Here is a 24,038-nt window from a genome sequence, read left to right on the forward strand (position 1 = left end):
AACTGCCCATGAAAAGCAGTGCTGTCTGGAAGTACGTTTAAAGTATGAGGTCTTTCTCTCTTTAGTTTAACTGTGAATCTAAAGTGTCAATGCCACTATAGCTGATTTAATAAAGTATTCCCCCCTTCATCCATGCTGCATCATGGTGTTATCCCATGCCATTGGGAAGTGGATGTGAATGTTGCAACTGTGTGGGACTGATTCCCTAGGTATATACCACCTAATTGCTTCCCTGAGGGGAGTGTGGGCAATGGTCTGGTGAGAGTGTTCCATTATATTGTCAATCTCTCCTTTCCCACAATGCCCACCCCCCCGTGGTTGCAGTATTCACACACTGTCCAGTGGTGTGGGATTGTATCATGTACAAGAGCTTATATTCTAAATTATGAGTGTGATAAGGGGGCCTTCTGCTGATCCTTTGAACAGCTTGAGTATTTAAAATTTGTATGCTGTCGTGCTGGCTGAAGACCCACACAGGAACATTTCCCTCCATGTGCCTGACTCATATAGACAAAGCTATGTGTGTTCTGTATGACTATGGCTATATGGAAGAAACTCAGAATTCAGAATTCTCAGACTCTCTTTTATTTTACTTTTCATGTCACTAGTCCTTAGGGATGCATAAATAAGCTAGAAAACAAATGGTCAGTAACCCATCTCAGAAATTGAGCAATTTTAAAAAAGAAAAATATTCTTCTCATACTATTCGTAGGGATTTGACGGTGAGTTATGCAAAAAATTAAACCCCACTTGCTTCACCCCAGATTAGCAAAGGGCCTATTTAGTACACCCCTGTTTTGCATGTGGTTAGAGTACATACAGTTTCCTACCAAGGTTTTCCGCCTGCTAGAAGAAAACTGACCAGGTTGACGAACTGGGTTCAAAGAATAACCTGAATTCCATTTAGGTCGGGTCAAACATTGATGGACAGGAGTTTCAGCTTTATATAAGTTGTTTCCAAGTCTTGACCAACTTCATTATTGTTAGTTGGTCACATGTGGAGTAGGGTGCAATTGGGATGATATGAGTGATTTCAAACTTAGGGAAAACAAAATGGTTTCTTGCAGGAACTTCTCTGAAAGTCTCCCTTTAACAGCAAAATAATGGACATTCCCTTCCCCAGTAGTACCACACCATCCTGCATTTGCTGCTTCTGATTCTCAAGGCAGAGTTAATGAGGCATGCCCACTATTAAAAAGATTGTACTTCAAGGAGGCAAACGTTTACTGAAAATTAAATAAAAGCTCTAGCAGTGTAGCAAGTGTGGTGTCCACATCAAATTCTACCTAGAAATAAATTCCAAAATACACATTAGGTCAATAGGTTTTGTAGGTCAGCCAATGTTTTGTAGTTCTTCAGAAACCTTCATTAGGCTAGATCAAGAGCAGAGAACGTATGGCCCTCCAGATGCTGGACTCCAGCTCTCATCAGCATCCGCCAGCATTGCCAGTGGTCAGGAATGATGGGAGTTGTAGTCCAATGATATCAAGAAGGCGATAGTTTCTCCAGTCCTGGGTTAGATGCTAAGGTACTCAGTTTGGGAGAGTTGGGGAAAGAAGAGGAAAACAAGATGGTTAACCAAGTTATCCATATTTGCGTCTGGTTGGAGTCTTAAGAGATGGAGTGTGGGAAGAGTTCCCTCAAAGTTATTTCATAGTTTATAAAGTCTTGAACACCTTGAAACCAGTTTACTTGTGGGATTGCTTTAGACTATCAATGGATTCAATCTGTGAAGCTGGCACTGTTGCAGGTGCCACAGGCAAGGTAGCTGTTTTGGCCTATAGGAGAAAATTCAAAATCTTTATTAGAGCAATACCTTTGTTACAACAACCTGAATATCTTACAAAACAGTGTGCACACGTTTGAGCCCCCTCTCCAACTCTTCATTAGATGACATTCAATAAAAGCAAAGAGGGCAGGGACCAAGAAAAAAAGTATGGAACTGGATTGACATATGCAACTTGAATATTTTTTTCCAGCACTTCTTGTATGTAAAAGATTTGTATGGGTAAGCAGAATGGTCTCCCTTTTGCCTGCTTTAACTGAAAGTACAAAGTAATGAAGCATTTCCTGATAGCGTTGTTCTTCTTTACTTACTGTTGCTGTTTCTCCCTTATGTACAAATGCAGGTTCTCTTCAATCATGATTGCAAAGGGAAATGTTTCTGTGAAATTGGGTCGTTACACAAGGGCAACCAGGATCAGTTCTTGTAAAGTGCTGCTGTGGTCACAGAAATGGCTGTGGCTTTATTAATGTCTACCCTGGCTCACAATGCATTCCACTCTTGCTGCATTCCGAGGATAGGCCATAGTCCTCCATATACAGGGGAAGCTGCTCCTGTGGACTGTCCCCTAACAGAGTATGCTCCTGTCACTGAACCCTTTTCACAGGCAATGTCAAGGTGGTGCTAATAACGGGCGGTAAAGTGGATCCTTGTAGTGTTGACTGAGATACTGTGCTTGTTGACTTGTAATCTACAGGTTCTGTTCTCCTAGTGCCAAGAACTGCTGATGAGATGAAATGTACTGTGATTGACACAGTGCAAGGCTTTCATAGGCCCCTTGTCACATGGTTTTCGCATGGTGAGTTGCCTGTGTGCACATTACACAAAAATGGTTCCACCTCAGAGATGGCTAATTGTCTTGTCTGACAATCTCAGAGAGGAGGATTTTTACAAGGGATGTTCTCTTTGTATTGGATGTGTATATATGCGGGTCTTCAAACAAGAAACCTATTGTATCAAAGCTGAAGTGATTTAGGCCCAAAAGAGGGTTGTACCACATCGGTCACTAAATAACTACGGTTGGCCTTAGATCTGACCTCAGGATAAAGCAGCTTCCTGGATTCACACACGAAATGTACAGATATTTTAAGACCAATGGTATGACCAATGCTTTTTTTCCTGGGGGTACGCATACCCCTAAACATTTTGTGAATCTTTGTTCTTTTGTCCATTTACCTTATTTATTTTTCCCAATTTGAACTATAAAATGGTGATTTTCTTGAGTCAAAATGAGAGTACCCCTAAACATTTTTTAAGGAAAAAAAAGCACTGGGTATGACCACACTATACAGTCCAAAATCTGGCCCATAATTCTGTTCCTGAGAAACAAAACTTGTTTTTTATTTTATTTAAATTTGGTTTGTAGCCTCCCATGGTGGAGAGACACTGCTTTTCCCTGCTTCCAGACAGAAGGCTAGCAGTTTCTATCTCACTGAGGCAAGAGTAGTCTTGTCAGTGTGACAAGCTTCATACTTCTTGGGAGAGATTCTCAGGTATTGCGACTCAATGGGCTTCCCTGATAGTGTTCTGTTCCCTTCGCCAGCAATGGAGTGGGGCATCTTCTATTCCTTGTTACCATTTGACACAATTGGTAGGCATAGCTCCCCACTTGCATGGCATCCAGTAGGGGTGATTTGCAAAAGGATGCAGGAAGTCAAGAGCAGAGTGTGGCAGGAGCTCTGCAAATATGTTCCAACTTATTCTTCCTCTTTCGACTTTACAGGTTGAATTGGTTCAGGGCAGCAGAAATAAATGAGAAGAGAAATGATCAGTCAGATATTCCTGAAATCCCATCTTTAAGAGCTAAGTGCATGGCTGCAACTTTAAGGCAGGTAATGAGGCTCTCTCAGATCAGCTCATGAGTGGAAACTGCTAGATTGATCAGGCTGCAAATGGGATAAGTGTAAAAGCTCTATTGCAGCCAGAGAGTAGCCTTCTCTCCCTCAGGTAACTTTTGAATACCTTGCCCTCTTCCAGGCAAGCTAGGAATACACCTCCCAAATAACACTATTCTCCCCAAGTCTCCCCAGTTTGGATTTGGAACCACATAATCTCTGTATCTCTCTCTGTACATCTTACAGCCATCTTGACTTTAGGAGTGTGCAGCCTGGACACTCAGCTTGCTCTCCAAGACTATGATTTCCTGCTTGCAGAATGGATCAATTGGCCCACTGAGCAAACAGTTCCCATGTAAATAAAGCACTGATCCACGGTTTAAGGACGAGTTCCAACAAAATCATTGGAGGAAGGCAGTAGGTTGCCCTCTTCTGGAGGGTATGATATGCTGTAATCTGAATTAATTTTGACGCTTGCGTTCCCCACCCTTTTAGTCACATAAAAGTCCAATCGGGTTGATCTTTAGTTTTACCATAGGCAGGTAAGGGAGGAGAATCCTGGCTGCTGAGCAGATCTGTACTGGTTGGGGACACAGAGGGTCACTATCTGCTGTGCTTCTTCCTTACCTAAACCTAAGATTTAATCATGATAGCCACTAACGATGATTTCAGTCTGAAACACACAGTGGTAGCATTGCTGCTCATCTCTTTTCTCCCTCATCATTGACTTGTCTGTCTTCATTCTAGAAGACACAAGAGGCAAAAATAATCACCATCATCTCACACTTGGTGTGTTCTTGCTCTTCCCATTCAGTGCCTGACAGTTGCCTCATGAGCCTAAGATGTCCAGTCTCTGCCCTCCTGGCATCCTATGGGCTTTTCGTATGCAGCATAGGACATAATGAGCACAGTAACGGAGATTTCCAGATCTTCTGTTGTTAATTATTGAGATGTAATAACATGATTAGCACACTATAAAAAAATTACTGATATGATTACCATGGATTTAATATCACATGATATATCATTACGTCGTTATGTGTTGACAGATGTAATTGAAATACGCTTATTGGAGCTGAGGGTTGTATTTCATTCAATCACCTGAGGCACCTCAGGGGAGAAGCAGAGATGGCTAAAAATCAGCAGAGGAAGAAGAAATTGTAGTGTCAACAAAGATTTTTGCAACCTTGTTTGTGTCCTGGGCAACTGGTTCTTTGGTCTCTTTCATTTCCCCCATTTCTCTTAGCTCTGTTAAGAAATTATGAGTAGAGATAGTGCGCTCAGCTTGTGCATTTAGGTGAGCTGCAACTAAACAGGTGAAATATTGTCTCCCCCACCCTTGCAAAAATTGCCCTTAGAGCAATGCTAACTGCCTCTGGTAATATTGGCAGAAATACTGAGCCAGACTAGATAACTTGGCAGGAAAAAAACAGGACTATGATACCCCTGCATGCATGATAGGTGCATTTTCTGGCTGGGCTGAATTATCATGTATTACAATGTTTGTTTAATGATTGCAGCTTCATGTTGAGTGTTAGAATTCTACGTGTTTTATTTTTGCTGCTTTATTATGTGAGAGGATGGGGCAGATAAGGGGGAGACCATTATTTCCTCTGTTCACAAATTGGAGGGATGTTTTTTGGCATGCTCATAATTCACAAAGAAGCTGGCAAAATGTCCTTCATGTTATTGTTCAACCCAAAGGCAATTTCAGAATGATTCAGAACATAAAAGTTAAAGGAGCACATTGATAAAAGAAAAGGGAATAAAAGTAAGCACGTTTCGGCCTTTCACTTCTGAGAAGAGTGGTAGCTGTGGGTATTTAAAATAACTGAACCTCCATGTGTCCACTCCTTTAAATAAACTGCAAATCACAACCTTAATCACTTTCTTTGCCAAGTAGTAGTTGGCGAAGTGAATGTGTGAGACCACTTCAAATATAGAGATCAGAACGCAACATTGTGTAACTTGTTGAAGCTTCTGGAAACTGGGTACAGACCTTCATTCATTGGAATGCCAAACCCAAATTTAGCAAATTAACTGAATGAACTGGGCAAATTAGGCTTGTCTGTCATTTTGGGGAACATTCCACTGAGAAAAACAACAGGTCAGATATTGCAACCTAATTGCAAAATATGGCAGAGTGGAACAAAGAAGGAGGAGGCATTCAAATTGTGGGATATTGATTGGCATTGGTAAGGAGGAGGTGGCAGACTGAGGCTATGTTTCAAGTGAAGCATCTGGGATCTTTGAAGAAGCTACTGCACCTGGCCTCCTATCTACTTGCCAGTTCCAACCCACACGCCCACATCACCATCATCATCCACATTGAGAATCAGGTTTTAATATGTGAGTCACCTTTTCCAGTTTGGGTCTCATCTGGCTCACTGGTCATTAGTTACAACTGAAACTGGGCTTTCGCCTCTGATAAAAGGTATGAATCTATTCCTTGGGAAACAGCATTTTGGAGGATATTTAATTTTCCTAAGCCATTGCTATGAAGGGGAGACTTGCTTTGCTGTCTGATGGTGGAAATATTTACCTGCCAATTGATTACTGACTCTATTTTAGCTCTGCTAACTCAGAATTTTGTCTTGACATGTTTTCTATCTCTGAGTTGGTATTCGAACTCAGTTTCCGTGCAATTTTTGTGTGGTGTGCACCTCATTTTGTATTCTGTTTCCCCCCTAAATAAACCTTTTCGGCATTTTCTCATTTGCCCAGTGCAGTTCAAGAACCCTTGCCAGCTAGTGAACTTTATTACCGCCTGTAGATTATTGCAAATTGCCCTTTTGCATATTTTGTTTGGCCCACAAGGCTTCCCAACAGTAGAATTTGGAGTACTTTAATGTAGATAAGGAGAGGACAATGAGGATTTTTTATTTTTTATTTTTTGCTATTGGTGGCCACACAGCCTCACAGGTGATATTTCAAGAGCCACATGGTGGTATGAAGCGAGAAACTAGTAGTGATTGCGGGCAGGGCCACCCCTTAACATTCACTTCCTGCCACCCTTTTGATCTCTGTCTCTCTCCTTGCTGCTCCTTGTGTTCCTTGTCTGGCAGCTGCTCTTGCCAGAGGTTCAAACTGATTGCTTGAAAAGGGCTTTTAAAGTTAGGCTAAGGGCAGCATGTGATTCCAGGGCTGCAGGTCCCCCAACACTCTCTCTCTCTCTCTCTCTCTCTCTCTGTGTGTGTGTGTGTGTTCGTGCTCCTTGGATGCCCATTACAAACTTATGTTTTTCCAAGGAAACCTTTTCCTCTGGTGAGAATAGAACTTTCTGGAGTCAGGAAGAATTTCTTGTAAGGTTAAAATACAATTTTCTCCTGACCCTGTCTTCGTTGTTGGTCACCCCCCCCCCCAAGACCTGAATATGCATTGTATGACTTTCTAAACAGCCTCATTTTCTCCCTCTGTCTCTGAAGCTTGTGAATGCATCTGCTCCTCATCCAAGGATTGTTGTGTTTTATTAATGCTGTTATTATTCCATTACTGTCATTGTGTTCTTTTATAGCGAATGGCCTAATTTAGTTGAAATGTGCAGATGTTGAGAGTTTAAGTGAAATCTTCATCACTGTGCAAGTGGAGAACACACAGCAATTGCTCTATAAACACTGCCGGCATTTGATTCAGATAAAGTATCCAGGCAGAAGCTAGATGGTAACACAAGGTGGGGCAATTGAGATTTTAAACCTGCAGGGCTCAGGTTTGAGTGCACATACATATTGTGTGCAATAAAGATGCAATTGTTACCTATTTGTAGTGTGGGATCCAGACTTCCCTCACTCTTTTCAGTATTAGAATTTCATTTTTGTACAATGAAAATAAGGCTCCCACTGCTCTTAAACTAAAGCAAATCTTTCTATTGCAATTCCTGTATCAAATGTGATCATACAAGTGTTCCCAGCGCCTATTGAATATTGCTTAAGATTTGATTGGTTTTTAAAATAATTTTTATTGAAGTCAAACAAAGAAATGGAATAAAAATAATAGAAGTACAAATACAAAAAACCAGCACACTATATCTGGAATACCTAAGACTATTAGGAAAGCCAGATTTCATGTTGTACTGTTGAGAGGGAGTCCTGTACGTCTGTATTTGTCGTGTGTGTGTGTGTGTGTGTGTGTGTGTGTGTATGAGAGAGAGATAAAATCCCACTAAACAGCATAGAAATTTTCGGGATCTTCCAAGCCTTTAGCGACACTTAATTCATGCATTCTTTTTTCAGCTAGTGCTAAAATCCACATTATTTTATACCACAGCAAGAGTTGCAAGTCCCTTAAGGTTTTCCATTTTGAGGCAGCTGAAATTCTGGCAGCCACCAGTATCCATGTCAATAGGTTAGCTCTGCCATGCCATTTGGTGAACTTGGTTCTTCTTCCATACCGTGTGACTATTGAGTGAGGGTGCTTGTCTAGCTGAAAAATAAAAGAGACAAAAGACTGGCAAGGTTCCTCACTCCACTTTGCTCATCTCCCTACATTTTTATTTCCCCCCTTTTTATTACTTACGAGGCTTGTTCTCCCCATCTCCCCTGCTGTTCTATCAGATTATGTAGTTTTGCTGCCCCAGCAAGGCTGCTTCTTTTGCAGAGCTGTGATAGAGAGAGTTGAAAACCTGCTTTGGATTGTTTAAAAGATCCAAGGTGTCCTATATAATGCAAAGGTGTTGGCAACTGACGCTTTACTTTAGGCAACTCTATAAAAGTGCTGTGTACACTAATGATATTATATAAATTATAGAAGTAGAATGTGGTTCATTTGTCTAAAGATATTTAAGAAGGAAACTAAAACCAAGCAGACTTACTCGGTTGGACTGATGCATTTATCCTAGTAATATGACGTTGACTTTGGCCAGTACTAGGGGCTATACAAGACATGTATTCCAGTCTTAATATAAATTTCCAATGATTAGAGACACCCTTCATTAAGAAGCCACAACTGACAAGGACAGAAGCATCTCCTTTGCTAGCTCCTAGATATAAGTTGATGAACTCCTTTCCTCTCACTTTGGGAATGAGATATTAGAGATGAAATGGTGAGGATGGTTTTGGAATTTCCACATGAAGATATATAGGGCACTGTGAGGAGTTGGGCTCTTTTTTATCCCAGCTTTATGGGATGGCTTGCAGCCTTACAATGGCAGCACAAGAGTAACTAACAGCTCTTGCTTGCTGTCCTCTGAGGATTGACCGGGTGGCAGAATTTTTCTTGAGGTCTGTTTTATCACTTATGAGAAGTGAGTTAACCTCCCTTTGATCTCAGTTCACAACAAACCCTTTAACAAAGTTCTGCATGTGCGAGGAAATCAATACTCAAGGCATTGAATTTAACACCGAGCTTCAGCTCAAGCGGAACATGAATGCACACACACAGACACTGGCTCGCTCTAGTTACAGGGAGCAGATTGGCCGCAGGCCCATTTGCCCGCTTCCCTAGGCTGCAGGGAAGACGTCCGTAGCTTGTTACCAGCTGTGCTGGATTCTGTTTGGAACTTGGCATGACAAGGCCATGCCATTGGTCTCCTCTCACTCCTGTTTCCTCTTAATGCCTTCCGCTAATGCACCTTTGCTCTCTCTGTTCACACTTGTGAATTGGAGGCTCTCCAAGTGCTCTGAATCCTTACATATTGTTGCATCTTTAAGCTAGTTTCTCGGTCTTTCATGCTACATTGTTTCTGCAAGCACATAATGAGCATCTACCTACCACAACAGTGGCTCCTTATTTTAGCACCTTTTGTCATTGTCCCATGCCACTCTCTAATTGTTTTCCTGGTCCTGCTTAGTGTTGTACAACACACCTTTGATTCTGTCTGTCAGTTTTATATTCTTATGCCTCATTGTTTGAATTTTGCCTTTTACTGGATGTTCTATACTCGAATCAAATATTGAAGTCCCAAATTCTTGGAAATAGCTTCCTACTGCTCAGATCTTGGAAACATTTACCAGAGGCCAACACCAACTAAAAGGAAAAAGGTAGAGGCTGCTGGTCAACCTTCCTGCTTAGAGCTTCCTTGCCATCCCTTGAACCTTTTTGCTAACTCTTTTGTGTTCCTTAGTCTTATGCTACCTTGCTTTTGCCTGATTGATGTGCCTGTTCCTTGTCTGGTTATCCTAGACTCTCTCCTGGACTTGTTATGGTGAAAGGATCCACCCCCCTCTCTCTCCTACTCTCTCTCTCTCTGTGTGTGTGTGTTTAAATAGCTGCTTTTCTTAACTGGCAAAGGTGTGTGTCTCTTGGACTTTGGTATCCATACCAGACTAGAAAAAATATGAAGTCTCTCAAGTTTATATTCTGCTTCCTTAATTAGCAGCACTTCAATTTCCTCTGTGCATTGTAAGCTTCTTGCTCCATGCTTGCAGCATATTATCATCTCTTGACCTCACCTATGGTCAGGATCCCACTCCACCCAGATCTCAGAAAGACCTCCTCTGAGGAAGAGGTATAGGACCCTGCAGAGAACCCCAATACAACTGAGGCTCTGGAGGAACCCACAAAAGTCCCAAAGCAGCTGAAAGTGCCTCAGCTCATGGATGTTTTGTTAGATCACAGCCCAATCTAGCTTTGATCCTGATTCTTCCCCTTTGTCACCCAGCCCTTAAAAATAAAGGTGGCATGAACCCAATAGGAATCCTAGAGTTGGTATATGTGTGTCTGGCTTCCTGAAGGCTTCATCACCAGTGGACTCATTTGAGTATTTGAGATTGTATGTGGGAGAAGGAAGAAGACTCATCTATGAATCATAACCCAGAAGGTGACCAGTTAAAGAAGGAGTTGGTAGTGAGAATGTAAGCCTCGTGGTCTTCTCTGGACCTTTGCTAGGTTAACCTGGAGGCGCAGGTTACAGCAACAGCCAAGGCGACATTTTTCCACCTTCGCTGCATCAAGCAGTTGGTCCTTTACCTTTCCTGCCCTGACCTGGCCACAGTGATCCATGCAACAGTCACCTCCAGGCTTGACTACTGTAATTCGCTCTATGCGGGGCTGCCCTTGAAGCTGTCCCAGAAACTCCAGTGGGTGCAGAATGCTGCAGCGAGGCTCCTCACGGGGTCTCTGCCATGGGAGCATATTCACCGAGTGCTTTTCCAGCTGCTCTGGCTCCCGGTGGAGTACAAGGTCAGATTTAAGGTTCTGGTTTTGACCTTTAAAGCCCTTCATGGCCTAGGGCCCTCATACCCATAGGACCGCCTCTCCTGATATGCCCCACAGAGGACCTTATGGACGACAGAGGTCCATAAATAGCAACACCCTAGAGGTCCCGGGCCCTAAGGAAGTCAGATTAGCCTCAACCAGAGCCAGGGCCTTTTCAACACTGGCTCTGGCCTGGTGGAACGCTCTGTCTCATGAGACCAGGGCCCTGCAGGATCTGATTTCTTTCTGCAGGCCTGTAAGACAGAGTTCTTCCGCCTGGCCTTTGGCTTGGAATCAATTTGATTCCGTCCCCCTCTTTCTTTTTTCATTTCTCCTTCTGTGTTGGAACTCTTATTTGGGGACTTCCCTGGCTTTTTTCTGGCCCATGTAGGACCAGTCTGGATAGTTAGCCTTGGTGAAGACTTGACGTTTTCATCTCTAAAAGAGTTTTTGATTGAGTTTCCACTGAAATGAGGCTGCATTTTAATGTTTTAATGTTGTATTTTAATCTTGTTTTTAAGCTGTATTTCAATCAATTGTTTTTATATTTGGTGTTAGCCTCCCTGAGCCCAGTCTTGGCTGGGGAGGGCAGGGTATAAATAAAAATTATTATTATTATTATTATTATTATTATTATTATTATTATTACTACTACTACTATTTATTATCAACTGCTCCCCTTGAGTGTTCAGCTTCCTTGCTCATCTTCTGCTTCAGCTCTGATTCAATCTCTAGCTTCCTCATGTAGTACTGCTCGTGGACATGTATCCAAATTTTGACTTGAATCAACAATTGCAGAAAAGCACATAGCAAGGTAGCCCAGTGTAAATGTCACCGGCACAGGTTGCATGTGCTCTTCAGGCTACTTCAGTTTCTATCTGTTTCATGTGACATCAGTTCAGGTGCTCTGGAAGCTAGATAGGAAATGACATGAAACACTGCTCTGATTATCCATATTGAACTCGGTTCTTTGCCCCTGTTTCCCCTCCCTCTATTTTCTGCCCTTTCCTTCTTTCATGAATATGTTGCTGCTAGCTCTGAAAGGCTCTTAATGAATATTCCAGAATTTCCAGCTAATTTTGACAGACCATATGATTTAGTCTCTGGCCTGCAGAGAAAAACATCCTAAGCTCTCAGAACCAATCTCTTGATATCTTGCAAGTCTACTTCACTGGGTCCTCCTGGTACCTAGATGCCTATTTCATTTTGTTTTGTTGGTGCAGACAGCAGGATGGAATGGACTCCTGACCCCAAAAGAGCACAAGCCTCATGCCCAAAGTGACCACGTATTAATTGTCATATTTGTGCTAATGGCTTGTTGTAATGAGTGACACTTGTTTGTGACCAGTCTATAAAACACACACACCAAAACCTATTACCCAGTTTTTCATGATTCTACTGTAAACTGTTAATCATTGATTTTGCCCTCTCTCTGAATAATTTTGCACTGGCCTCAAATCTTAGCCAATGTGGTGTTTTTCTGCTGAAAGTAGTCCCACTAGTTCACTGGGGGAACTCCACTGCAGGGATCAGCAGTGTGGTACTCTCCCAGTGATGTTAGATTCCAGCTCCTATCAGTTCCAGCATGGCTAATGGTCATGGGTTATGGGAGTGATAGTACAAAAACATCTGGAGGGTACCACAGTGGGGCCACTGAACCATTGTTGTGTAGTCGTTAGAGTGTTGAACTAGGATCTGGGAGATCAGGGTTTGAATCCCCACTCAGCCATGATGCTCACTGGGTGATTTTAGGCCATTCATTGCTTATCAGCCTAACCTACTTCATGGGGTTGTTGTGGGGTTTACATGAGGAGGAGGAGGAGAACCATGTGTGCCACCTTGAGCTCCTTGGAGAAAAGGTGAGATGCAAAAGCAATCAATAAATCATAAATAAAACTCACCATATATTTCTTCCCTTCCTAGTTGTTAACCTGTGGCTGATACAGGAAAAGTAATTTGTTTCTAATCCACGATTACCTAACATCCTTTTCTTGGGTGGAAAAATGTGACAAAAGCTTTTTGAAAGCGCCACATTATTATCTGGATCACCTATTTGTTGCCATCCTCAATGCACTGTAATAGATTGGTGAGGCATGACTTCCTGGCATAGCAATTGTGCTGCCTCTCAGCATGTTTTGTCTCTGTTACTAATAATCACAGTCTTTGTGATCATTTCTACCATTTTTTGTTTGATGCTCAATCCTGTTGCACTGCCTTCTCATTTTTCAGGGTTGCCTGAAGAGCCATTTGAGGATTTATTTGTTCGTTTTAAATTTGGGATTTCAGTTCCTGACTCTTTAGCATGGGAGCTACATCTAATTAATAATCTAATGGATATTTGTGGGTTGGGTGAGGCTGATCAGTATGAAAAATGCCCTGAAGGTAACAGTGTGTAATGGGAGTAATGCAGCTGATGTCCCTTGGTGTGTTCAAACAGAGACTTAGGTAGCCTCAGATGTTATCTTTTTCTACCAGAGCATATGCTATATAATGTATAAATGGCAGTCTTACATTTCTGACTTCCCAATATGTAAATCACATGCTTGTAGACCAGGGATGGGGAACTTACGGCCCTCCAGATGTAGTTTGTTTCAAACTCCTGTCATCTCTATCTAGCAAAGCCAATTCAGGAATGGTAAGAGTTGTAGTATAGTAGCCTATGGGGGAGGCACAAATTTCCTATTCCTATTGTGGATAAGAAAGAAATATTTTTTTGACCTGATTGTTGATGCATTTACTTATTTTCTTAAATTTATATCCCACCTTTCTTCCATCATGGAACCCAAAAAAGGATACATGTGGTTCACAGGTGATCTTCTCTCCAGGTGCAAGACACAGACTGACTTAGCTTCATCAAGGTGGTGGCCCCATGTGCCTTCAAGTACGGTAATACCTTGGGAACATCCCTTTACTTGTGTGGAGAGAGAGCAATGTATACAGTGGGACTTAGTGTTCTGTAACTGTGGTATCTTAGGCATACCAGTTAGAAAAGATGGTCCCAGGAATACCTTCAACCTTAGAATCTGAAACTGGGGTGGCCAACTTCTGGGGGCTGAACCCTCCACAACAAAGTTGTTTGGAGAACCAGCCTTTCCCACTTCTATAACAGAATTGCTAGATTTGGTGTACAGTGGAGAAATGATCCAAGAGCAAAGGAACTTTGATTCCTATTCTAGCTTCCATACAGGCAGAGGTGCCTCTATTCTTCCCTTTCCTGTGAGCCTTGCTATTAATAGGGCTCTTGGAGTAGTGACCACATATGATGGAAGAAGCAACAAAGCCGCTTTTCCCTTTGGATTTCCCTCTTTCGCACTCCAGGCCTAGTAGAGCAGTCAAGAACCAGTATGGTAATGGGTTGGAGGAGCCTGACAACATCATGCCTATGGCCATCAATTGGCTGTGTCCCTGCCTTAGGCGATGGGCTCTTGTCTGGATTCACTATGATGTATTTGTGCTGGGTCTCATTGGTCTTCCATAGCTTTAGTTTAATTTTAATGTCCTTGACAACGAGAGAACTGTTATTCTATGAATTCTAACATTTAACTAGCAGTCATGGACAAATGATCACCAAATTGCTTGAGGCACTAGTGATTTCCCGGTTAATTGTTTTTACGATGGTGGAAATTTACCTGTTGAATTTGCAGGAAGTTATTCCCTACCTTGGGCTCTTGTATCCAGTACTTAAGGCTGATACTCTGCCTAGCCACCCACAATCTGAATATCCTTTATTCTTCCCATAACCCCAAAGATACAGTGCTATCCTTCTCTAAGCTTCTTCCTGAACTACATGCAATGCTTTTTCATGAATAAACAATTCTGGGATGTTTTTGGTAAATCTACTTATGTGTGCCCTGATGACACATGCAAAGGTGCAGTAGTACTATTAGCAGGCAGTATGCACTGGTCTTTACAAACCAGATTCTTGTAAAGAAACACCACATTGTATGTTAGCATCTGAGCAAGACACCTGTGAGATCGCCCCAGACTCCCTCCTCCTTGGAGTAAATAATGGGGCTTTTTATTTAGCTATTAATTCCTGGTGGCACATATCTCACTGGCTGTCTGTTTAACTACCTTTATCTCTCCCTCCTCCTCGCTGTGTATGTGATATAGTTATAGATAAACAGATAGCCCCGTAGTAAATAACAGTTTTTTAAGAGACCTGAGGTATTGGTAACACAGTGACGCAGCTTTTGATTTGTCTTTCCACCGTGTGTATGTGTGCGTTCCCCCTTCTTCTTAAGGAAATGCTTTTAAATAAGGGATACTTCATCTATTAAAAAAATACACTTGTAGCAGCTGCTAAGCCCATCCATAAGCCTGCTTTGCGTTGTATTTGTGATGGGACTGACAGCGCATGGAGCAGCCTGATTATACCCAATTCCATTTTAGCAAGCCTGGCAATGTAATTTCACAGGGCGATCCGTGTTTGAATGTAATAGCAGCCTGTGCTAAGGTGTCAGAATATTAAAGGCGCTAATGGAAAAGCTCCCTGATACACAGGGGGGAGAGCATTACAGGAGACGTCGCAGATGGCTGGGCACTAAACTAATGGGGCAGGATCCAAGGAGGGTGGCGGAGGCAGGGGGGGAAATGAGAGATGGGAGTGCTTACGGGAATGTGGGCACCTGCTTCCCTCTTGCATGGAAATTAGAAAGTGTGTGTGTGTGCGTATTTGCCTCTGCGTGTGTGATATAAAATAGAACTTGGCTTGAGAGCTCAGTGTTTTAAATGGTGACCCCCGTCTTAACACAGATTAAGTGAAAATGTGTGTGCATGCTGAGGGAAGGGAAGTATCGGGTTTAAATTGTGAAGGGGACAAAGAATCTTGTGGCACCTTTAAGGAGTAACATATTTGGGGGACCAGACTTCCCTTCATGCATGTAATGAAAGAGATCAATCTCCGGCTGACCAGTTTCCTTCTTGAGAAACAAAACCAGAGGCAGGCCTGGAAAACGTAAGGGAATTACAATGCTGCTGCTCCACAGTGAGAAAATTGTACCTGCCTCACTCCTCTGCCTGCTCCTAAGAGCTAAGCCATGGTTTGGCTTAGCATTGCGCCTGAACCCCAGGTTGTGGTTTGTCTCATTCCAAATGAACTGCGTACCGTAAGCCAGGAACAAACCTTGGCTACAGCTCATTGTTTGTTTGGAGCAAGACATACCGTTAACCCAGTCTTGGACATAGTGTTAACCCAAAGTAGTGTGGCGACATTTAAGTCATAGTTTGACTAATTACATGCAAAAGAGGCTTAAGAGGCTTGTGATACCTTTAAGACTAATGGATTGTGGTGTAAGCTTTCATGAACTTGAGTTTATTCTATTTTACAGACTATGACTGCAGCAACAGTGGAATGAAAGCAATTGGCATGGAAGTATTCTTGTTTAGTGACTGTTGACAGCATGGGCTTTGTTTCTCAGGTCTCTGTCTTTTGTTTCTTTCATGCATTTTTTATATCAAGCAGCACCCACTAGTATCAAATAATCTTTCTTAGTCTATATTATGAGGGGTGTGTGTGTGTGTGTGCGATGTTAGGAATCACGTTTAGTTTATAACCCTGGACATACTACAGATTCCAGGTTCCTGGATTTTTCTACTAACTATAAAACTTTATAACACAAACATATTGAATATTAAATATGTGTGCATATGTAAATGAGGTACAACTTGCTGTACTTAGGGCTAGCCAGGGTATTTTATTTTTCCTCTCAATTATAACCTGCCTATTTTTCATCAAGGAACTCAAGTAAACTAACATGGTTTCCAAATGGTCAGCTATGTAGACAAGGTTTGCTTAGCTTCACCACGTTGGTGGCCTTATGTGCCTTCTGACCTTGGGTGCACAACAGTAGCTGAGGCATGGATGCTGAAGTACCAAAATCAAAGGCTAGCACATAATATTGCAGTCTTAACAACACAAGCATTGGATTCTTTTTTTGAACCAAGGTGAATTGCAGCCAGAATGAGATGCTGTTTTAGGTGATACGTCTACTGATATTCATATGCCTTGCTGAATCATAGTGAAAACTTTGGTGTTGAATTGTTGGCCCTGCACTACTGGTGGTATTTTAGTGGCATTTGGTCCTGTGCCAGAGTACATGCTCAGTTTAAAACAATTCTACACTTTACACAGAATGAGGTCGTAGAGTCTGGAATTCCACCAGGCTACAGATAGGGGAACACTTTTTAATGCTTTCCCATGTAAAAACCTCCCTGCATGTAGTAACCTAGCGCATCAGGATTTGGGCTATTCTGAACCTTTCTCCCTAAAGTTCCAGTTTTTAAGCTAATGTACACTCTGAAAGTGCACACTTCCATCTATTCAGTGCCAGGTTAAAGAAGATGATGATGTGGAGAGAGAAATTGACATGTATGTCTCCAAACATATACCCACAGAAGCACATTGGCCAGAAGGTATCCTACCCAGGCTGAGAAAGCTGACACCAATTTTTCTTTTTCAGATTACAGGTTTTTTCCATAATTTGAAATTCTTTGGCAACTAGAGATCTTGTGCAGGGGAGGTGGAGGGTATAAAAGAAAAGAAAAGAAAATGCATGTAGCCACATGGATTAATGGGGAGGGACAGGCAAGTGTGCCCAGATTCTGTTGTGCTTTAAGAACTCTTAACAAAAAGTGGTGATGTGTTATAACATGTTTCTCTGCAGTTATAAATGATTTTAAATTTGTGTTTACAATGATTATGATGACGAAGAAGAAAGCAGGTGTTCTTCTGATGTAGACAAAAGCACAATACAGTGGTATCTCGGGTTAAGAACTTAATTCGTTCTGGAGGTCCGTTCTTAACCTGAAACTGTTCTTAACCTGAGGTAGCACTTTAGCTAATGGGGCCTCCTGCTGCTGCTGTGCCGCCGCCACAAAATTTCTGTTCTCATCCTGAAGCAAAGTTCTTAACCCGAGGTACTATTTCTGGGTTAGTGGACTCTGTAACCTGAAGCGTCTGTAACCCCGAGGTACCACTGTATTTTGTTGTTGAAAGCTAGATTCTGCAAATAACAATTAAATTGCAATGTAACCAGTGTTCTAGATCGCTAACCAGACTCACATATTTTGTAGTGCCCTGGACCAGTTCTTAGACTCAGTGCATTAGTCCAGATTGTCGGCTAACTCTTAATAAGGAATGATTCAAATTCAATGAACTGTTGAGAACCCATAGACCTAGAGAGAATTCTCTTTGGAGTGTGTTTTGATCCGATGTATCGTCATGGTAGTGCCTAAATTACTTGACAGGGTGTCCCTTTTTAAGCAGCCCATCTTGTGAATAGAATTTGTAACTCAGGCTAATGCACTTTTAGAATATTCCATGGAGCCTATTTATACCCTCAGGCCGACAGGGTTCTTAATATTTTAATGTAGCACTTTAATCGTAGGCTGTTAAAAGTATATGCTGTTCTGAGATACTGCAATTGTTTACTTTAATAGCACATATGGTAATTGAATTAATGACATATACATTAAAATTGGCATTTTCCAGGTAGGCACTTTTTATTTTTAAAACAGATAAAAGACAATGCTGAACATTATTTTGGTTAAATCCCAAACAACATATTGTTATTGTTCTTTTTCAAAAATGGGTAAGTCTTAGCCCTGGAGTCAATCCCCTACCTCCCACTATGTAGAAAAGTTTTAAAACATGCCTCCAGAACTCAGGAGAGAGATAAAGACTTTTAAAGCATTTTAGAATCTTAATTAATCCATTAGCCTCTTTATGCATGGTTAGTGGGTTGAAGGGATGACTCATAATTTTTAAGTACTTGATACTAGGAATGCTACAGGGGGATATTGAGGGGTGACCAAGTCAACCTGTGGTGAGTTGTCATTTTCTATATAATACCTTTTCCCAGCCTTTCATATGAAATAGATGCTGCCGATGATTCCATTTCTTTCTGGTGTGGCTGTATTCAGTGGCGGAGGAACCCTCTCTGGCACCCGGGGCGAGACGCCGAGGGGCCGGGCAAACTGCCCGATGGCGCACGCACGATGTCCGTATAGAGTGCGCATGTGCGGCATCCCATATGGAGTGTGCATGCGCGGCAGTCTGTATGGACGCCGTGCAAGAGGCAGACCGTATGGACAGTTTGTGAGCCGTGCCCATACTGACTGCGCGTGCCCTCAGCCGCTCTACAGCTGAGGGGAGGCAGGGGCCATCTTGTGTCCCCCCCCCCGAGTGGCACCCGGTGCAGACCACCCCCTCCTCCCCCGACTTTATATGCCCCTGGCTGTATTAGTCTAACAGGTTGGGTCAATATGTTTTAGAGACCTTTTTTCTGACCCTAATACTCTGGGACAGGTATGCCCAGTGACAGAGGGTGCTGGATCCACCAGTGCAGTAAAACATGTAAATTCAGGATGCATGGGGTGGTTCTCCATCTCTTTCTGTGCCTTTTGTCCCACCTCACCCCAGTGTCCCTCTTTTTTAAGCTGTGAAGGTAACACTCTGAGATCTCTGCCTTCCAGCTGTAAAACTGCAGGTTATATGATTGGAAGAGGAACAATGACAGTCCCAGATACAACTGCAGAGCACAGGTTACATAGACTTGTGCTATGGGAAGTTCTTTGTCTTTCTCTTGGCTCTTTGAGCCTAGACGGTAGAAGGAGAGAGGCATGTTTGTATCTATTGATTTATTTTAAAGCATTAATATACTGCTTAATATTTTTTTTAAAAATCTCTAAATTCTGAATGGTGCATTGCCATCGTGCAGCCCCATGCTCTTTAGTGGCTATATATGTGGTTCCATTCATGCATCTTTGGGAATTCACCTGTTCATGTTGAGGCCTCCCCTCCCCCCCTTCATCAGAGCAACCAAGTGATTCCACCCCTCCCCCAATAATCACCATCAGTTTATTTATATACCATGTTTTCGCAGATAATGTTTCTGCTGAAAGTGGTTCATTGAAAATAGACAGTCTAAATACAGTAGTACAATAAACATAATACATATTTAAAGATATAGCACTACATCCTAACACTAGCAATTCAACAATTAACAATTAATTTAAAAGATATCAAAAGAAAATTAAGAGAACATAATATTTACCAATAAGAATGGGTAATTTCAGCATGGCATGGCATGGCAGGTGGAAACAGTCATCCTCTGATGGGAGACACAGTCTCTCTCTTTTATCAGAGTTCTTCCAGCAACAGAATTAATCCAATTAGCATATTTTTCTGTGTATAAGACTAGGTTTCCCCCCTAAAAAATAATGTCAAAAATTTGGGGGCGTCTTATACACTGATACATCTCCCCCCATTTTCTTAAATCGGAGTCCCCAAAATAGGGGGCGTCTTATCCATGGTGGCGTCTTATAGACAGGAAAATACGGCAATTACCACAGTATAGGTGGGAGGGCGGATTAACCCCTTCTCCCCCATGCTGCTTTCTGGATATAAATTCTCCCAATTGATATATGTGCCCTGTGGGGGAATTTGTACAGGCACCTATGTGTTTCCACTTGGGCAAATGGCAGCTTCACAGGGATTTAGAATGGTGTGAGGGAAGTTTAACATTCCCTCAAGGGCTGTGGCCCCAATCCCCTCCCCATGGATGCTTTTTAGGCTTACAAAACAAAGCATGGGAGGGTACGGCCATGGAACTCCCACCATCTTGTCTAGTTTTGCCGTAGAAGAAAAGGCTCTGATATCTATTGACAGCTGGTATCTTTCCTCACCTGAGGAAGACCCAGCCATCGTTTTGTCTATTTACAGTAGCTGCTTTAGGGATTCTAGCTGGCCCGTGTTCTTGTTTCTGCCCACCACCTCCTCCTCTGTCTGTTCCTCAGAACCTTCCACTTCTGCTGGGTCATGCTCTGAATCTGGCAGGTCTAATTCTGCTCAAATCCTGTCCCTTGAATCAGCAGGCATTTCCACCCAAAGGTATTCCTGCTGTTCTGTGTCTGTACCACTCTGAGTGCTTTGCATGCGTGCCCCACGCCTGCTTAGCATGAAGTGCACATTGGAAGGAAAGTAATTAAACATTAAGTGTTTTAATAGTGTTTTGCTGTGGGTTTCTGTGTGTGTTTGGGGAGTTTCTGGGATGTTTCCAGGTACTTTTTTACCTAGGCATTTGAAAATAGCAGAGTGCCGCTTATTAGCAGCTGAGCGGAGGGATGTGGTGCACACTCATGTGCTCAGGAAGGCAAGGGGTGGATGGAGCTGGTGTCAGGGCAGCAATTGCTTATCATGCCTTATCTTGGAATATGAAACTGTATTGCATGACATCCAGAGGCAGGCTGAATAGATATGCCAATTCATCTCCAGCCTGGGCTTTGACAAGCTAGACTGCCCTTGTTGAAAGGCATCCGTCAAACGAGAGCTGCTGGCTGCTTTTTCCCTTTCTTAGACTTTCTCTCGCTCTCCTGCTCCAGCTCTTTTCCCCACCCCCCTTTTCCCCTCCCTTCCCAGCTTCCTCTTAAGCTTTTTCCACACAAAATTGAAAAGCTTTTGGAAATCAGAATAATACAGCTCCCCACAACTAATACCATTTTAAGTACCCCTCCCTCCCCCAAATAGAATTGATAAGGAGCCTAGTGTATGAAGGCATGTTTAGATAACATTGAGAATATTATAGTGAGTGAAGGGAAGAAGGGTCCCCCCCTTTTTTTTCCCTCCCCCTCCTACGCCGTGTCTCTAAGCCGGGGAAGGCGACAGCACCCTGGCTAATACGAGTGTTTAATATTTGATGTGTTGGGATAAAGCAGGATCACCTTCGAATTGAATTGAGTGTCAGAATGAGAATCTATTACTGAAATTTTTGTGTGATTTGACAGCAAAGCAGACGATGTTATTCTTCACTAGTTACTGCAATCTTCTCTCCTACATCACTTAAATATTTTTTTCTTTGCTTGAGTAAACACACATTATCCTTTTTTTTTATCCCTCTCTTCCTTTTTTCTGATCCTTTTTTTAAAATCAAACCTGCCTTCCTGGGTCTGATGGAGTTTATTGTTATTTCTTTATTTGTCCTATTAAATGGAATTTCTGATAGTTTAATCCTGCTTTTGTAAGTGATTTAAAAATACTCGAATAGTTGTGAATGTAGCAGCACCTCTGTTTAAAGTGCTTAAAAAGGAACATACTTGGTGTATGTAGAGCTGAGCATGGAAGGCTGTACATGCCTTTCTGACTGAGATGGGTAGGCTGTGTGAGATATCCTGTTTATGTACAAAGTTTGCTAGCATCCTAGAGAGTGGGCAGAGAGGGCATTGTAGAATTTTCTTTTCAGCTGGCTTTGTTGCAAGGCTTATATTATACAGCCCCAGAGTTACCTGAACATGGGAATCTTGATGATTGGAATTGTTACTTGGACGTACTTAGTGCCTTCTTAGCTACATTATTTATTGGAGAATGGATTGATGAGCCCCATATACCCAACCTCTGAGCTGCTGATTCTTTTAAAGACATTTCTTTGTTTGCAACCAGATTTTTCAGTTTGTGCAGTAGGGAATGTTTCTCACAAGAGCAGAACCTTAAGGGTCCTAACCTGGGATCAGTCTCTTTGAAAGATGTGAGAAATTTAGAATAAGGGGCATTAAATGAAGTAATTACTGTTTAAGTGAAAATGTACACATATCTTTGAAGTGTTCTAGCTGCTTGATTTCTTATGTACGCTGTTCTCTTCCATTCAGAATGTTTTACTTGTTTAATATTTGTAATAGTTCGATCTGTTTTTATAAATGTTTACTGTATTATGTTATTGTATCATTTCCTAAGACCTTACATTGAAAGGCAGGTAAGAAATCTTATAAATAAATACACATACACGTGTCAAAATAAAAGACCTGTGCCACAGTGTTGATGATACTACTTAAATGGTTGTTTTTGAGACTTTAAGCAAATATGATTAGTTGTAAGGAAAATCTACAGACCTTTCCACAATCATTTGCATGATCTAAATGCTCATGTCATATCCTTTGTCTTTGTAATGAAGCTCCCACTTCATAACACTAAATCCTACACTAAGGTTGTAGGTTTGAACAAGTGCCTGATGGCCAGCCTGGCCCATCCTCATCCATTGCGGTGTGACCTAATGTATCCCTAACACAGTGCTAGCCATACATTTTCAGATTTAAGACCACAGCAAAGTGAACTTCTTCCATGTTTTTTCCATTGTACTATGTTCAGCTGTTCTTCTCAATTATCACACTTGCATACAGTTTCTGGTTCAGAGCAAGGTCTTGGAGACTATGCTCAAAGTCCCTTGTATGTGTCTGCAGTTCCCAAGAAAAAAATACTACCTAAACAGTAGCAGATGGCATGATAAGGTCATGGTGCTTACCTAACCTCCCAACAGCTGAGTTGCTGCAGTTTATTAGGAGGATAGAGTGGAGGTTGGTGTGATGCAAATGCACCAAGGAGCCAACACAGCACTCCTGCTGGTGCTTGCACCACGTGGCTTAGTCATGCTGGCCACATGACCTGGAAGCTATCTGCGGACAAACGCCAGCTCCCCCGGCCTATAGAGTGAGATGAGCACCGCAACCCCAGAGTCATCCGCAACTGGACCTAACCTTCTAACTACCTTGCCTCTCCTCCCTCCTTCCTAGTAAGCAGCAGCAACCCAGCTGTTGGGTGGTCAGGTGAGTGCCATTGTCCCACCATGCAGTCTGCTACTGCACCCGAAGTGTGCTTTCTCTTTGCAGGTCCTGTTGTTTGCCATGTGGCCTCTTCTCAACTGGAAGTTCTAAGCTTCTTTAGAAGAAGACTGTATAGATACATTTTGTTTATGACTCATCTGAAGGAATTTTCTTCCAAAACATATTGGCTAGCAATTTCCCAAGAAAGTGGAAGTTGCCTTTCTCTATTTCATATATGGGCTATTAATTTCCTGCAGCTGTTTGCTTTACATGCACTTTTAATAAGCCAACTCTTTGATTGTGTCATGCTGTGCTCTAAGTATTGTGTGTGATGATGGTTGGGAGAGTGCTTGCCCTACTCTGCAATAGGACAGAGGACATGCTGCTTTTGGGTACCTTTCATTGAACTGAGTGTTGAATAAATTCAACAATGCACTTCATTATAGAAGGCAAAGGGAGAGAAATTGTGGATCGACCCCCTGTCCAGATTAGAAATGTGATGGAGATGGTGGGGAGCTGTAGTACTAGGATGCAAAGTTGTGGGGAGGGCTAGACAACTAAATGGTGATGAGAATTTGATGTTGTTTGCATCTTGAGCTCTTTTATTTTGGATAAATCAGTCTGGCTCCTGGTTTGTTTTTTCTTGCTGTCACATGGATTAGAATTACCACGTCACATGCTAAGCTGTTTTTGGAAGA

At 42.2% G+C, this 24,038-nt stretch overlaps 1 protein-coding gene and 1 long non-coding RNA gene across 3 annotated transcripts in view; both read left to right on the top strand.

The window, feature by feature from the left end:
• Positions 1-24,038, top strand: part of ERI3 (ERI1 exoribonuclease family member 3) — a 211,312-nt gene that overhangs the window by 106,897 nt on the left and 80,377 nt on the right. The gene's annotated exons all lie outside the window — the stretch shown is intronic.
• LOC310765217 overlaps positions 2,322-24,038 on the top strand; it is a 33,061-nt gene continuing 11,344 nt past the window's right edge. The window contains exons 1-2 of the long non-coding RNA XR_014549492.1: positions 2,322-2,582; positions 3,507-3,615. This is a non-coding gene — a long non-coding RNA (uncharacterized lncRNA). The remainder of the gene's footprint in view (positions 2,583-3,506; positions 3,616-24,038) is intronic.

The sequence above is a fragment of the Podarcis filfolensis genome (assembly GCF_964270895.1).
Source record: "Podarcis filfolensis genome assembly, chromosome: 6".
Classification (NCBI taxonomy): Eukaryota; Metazoa; Chordata; class Lepidosauria; order Squamata; family Lacertidae; genus Podarcis; species Podarcis filfolensis.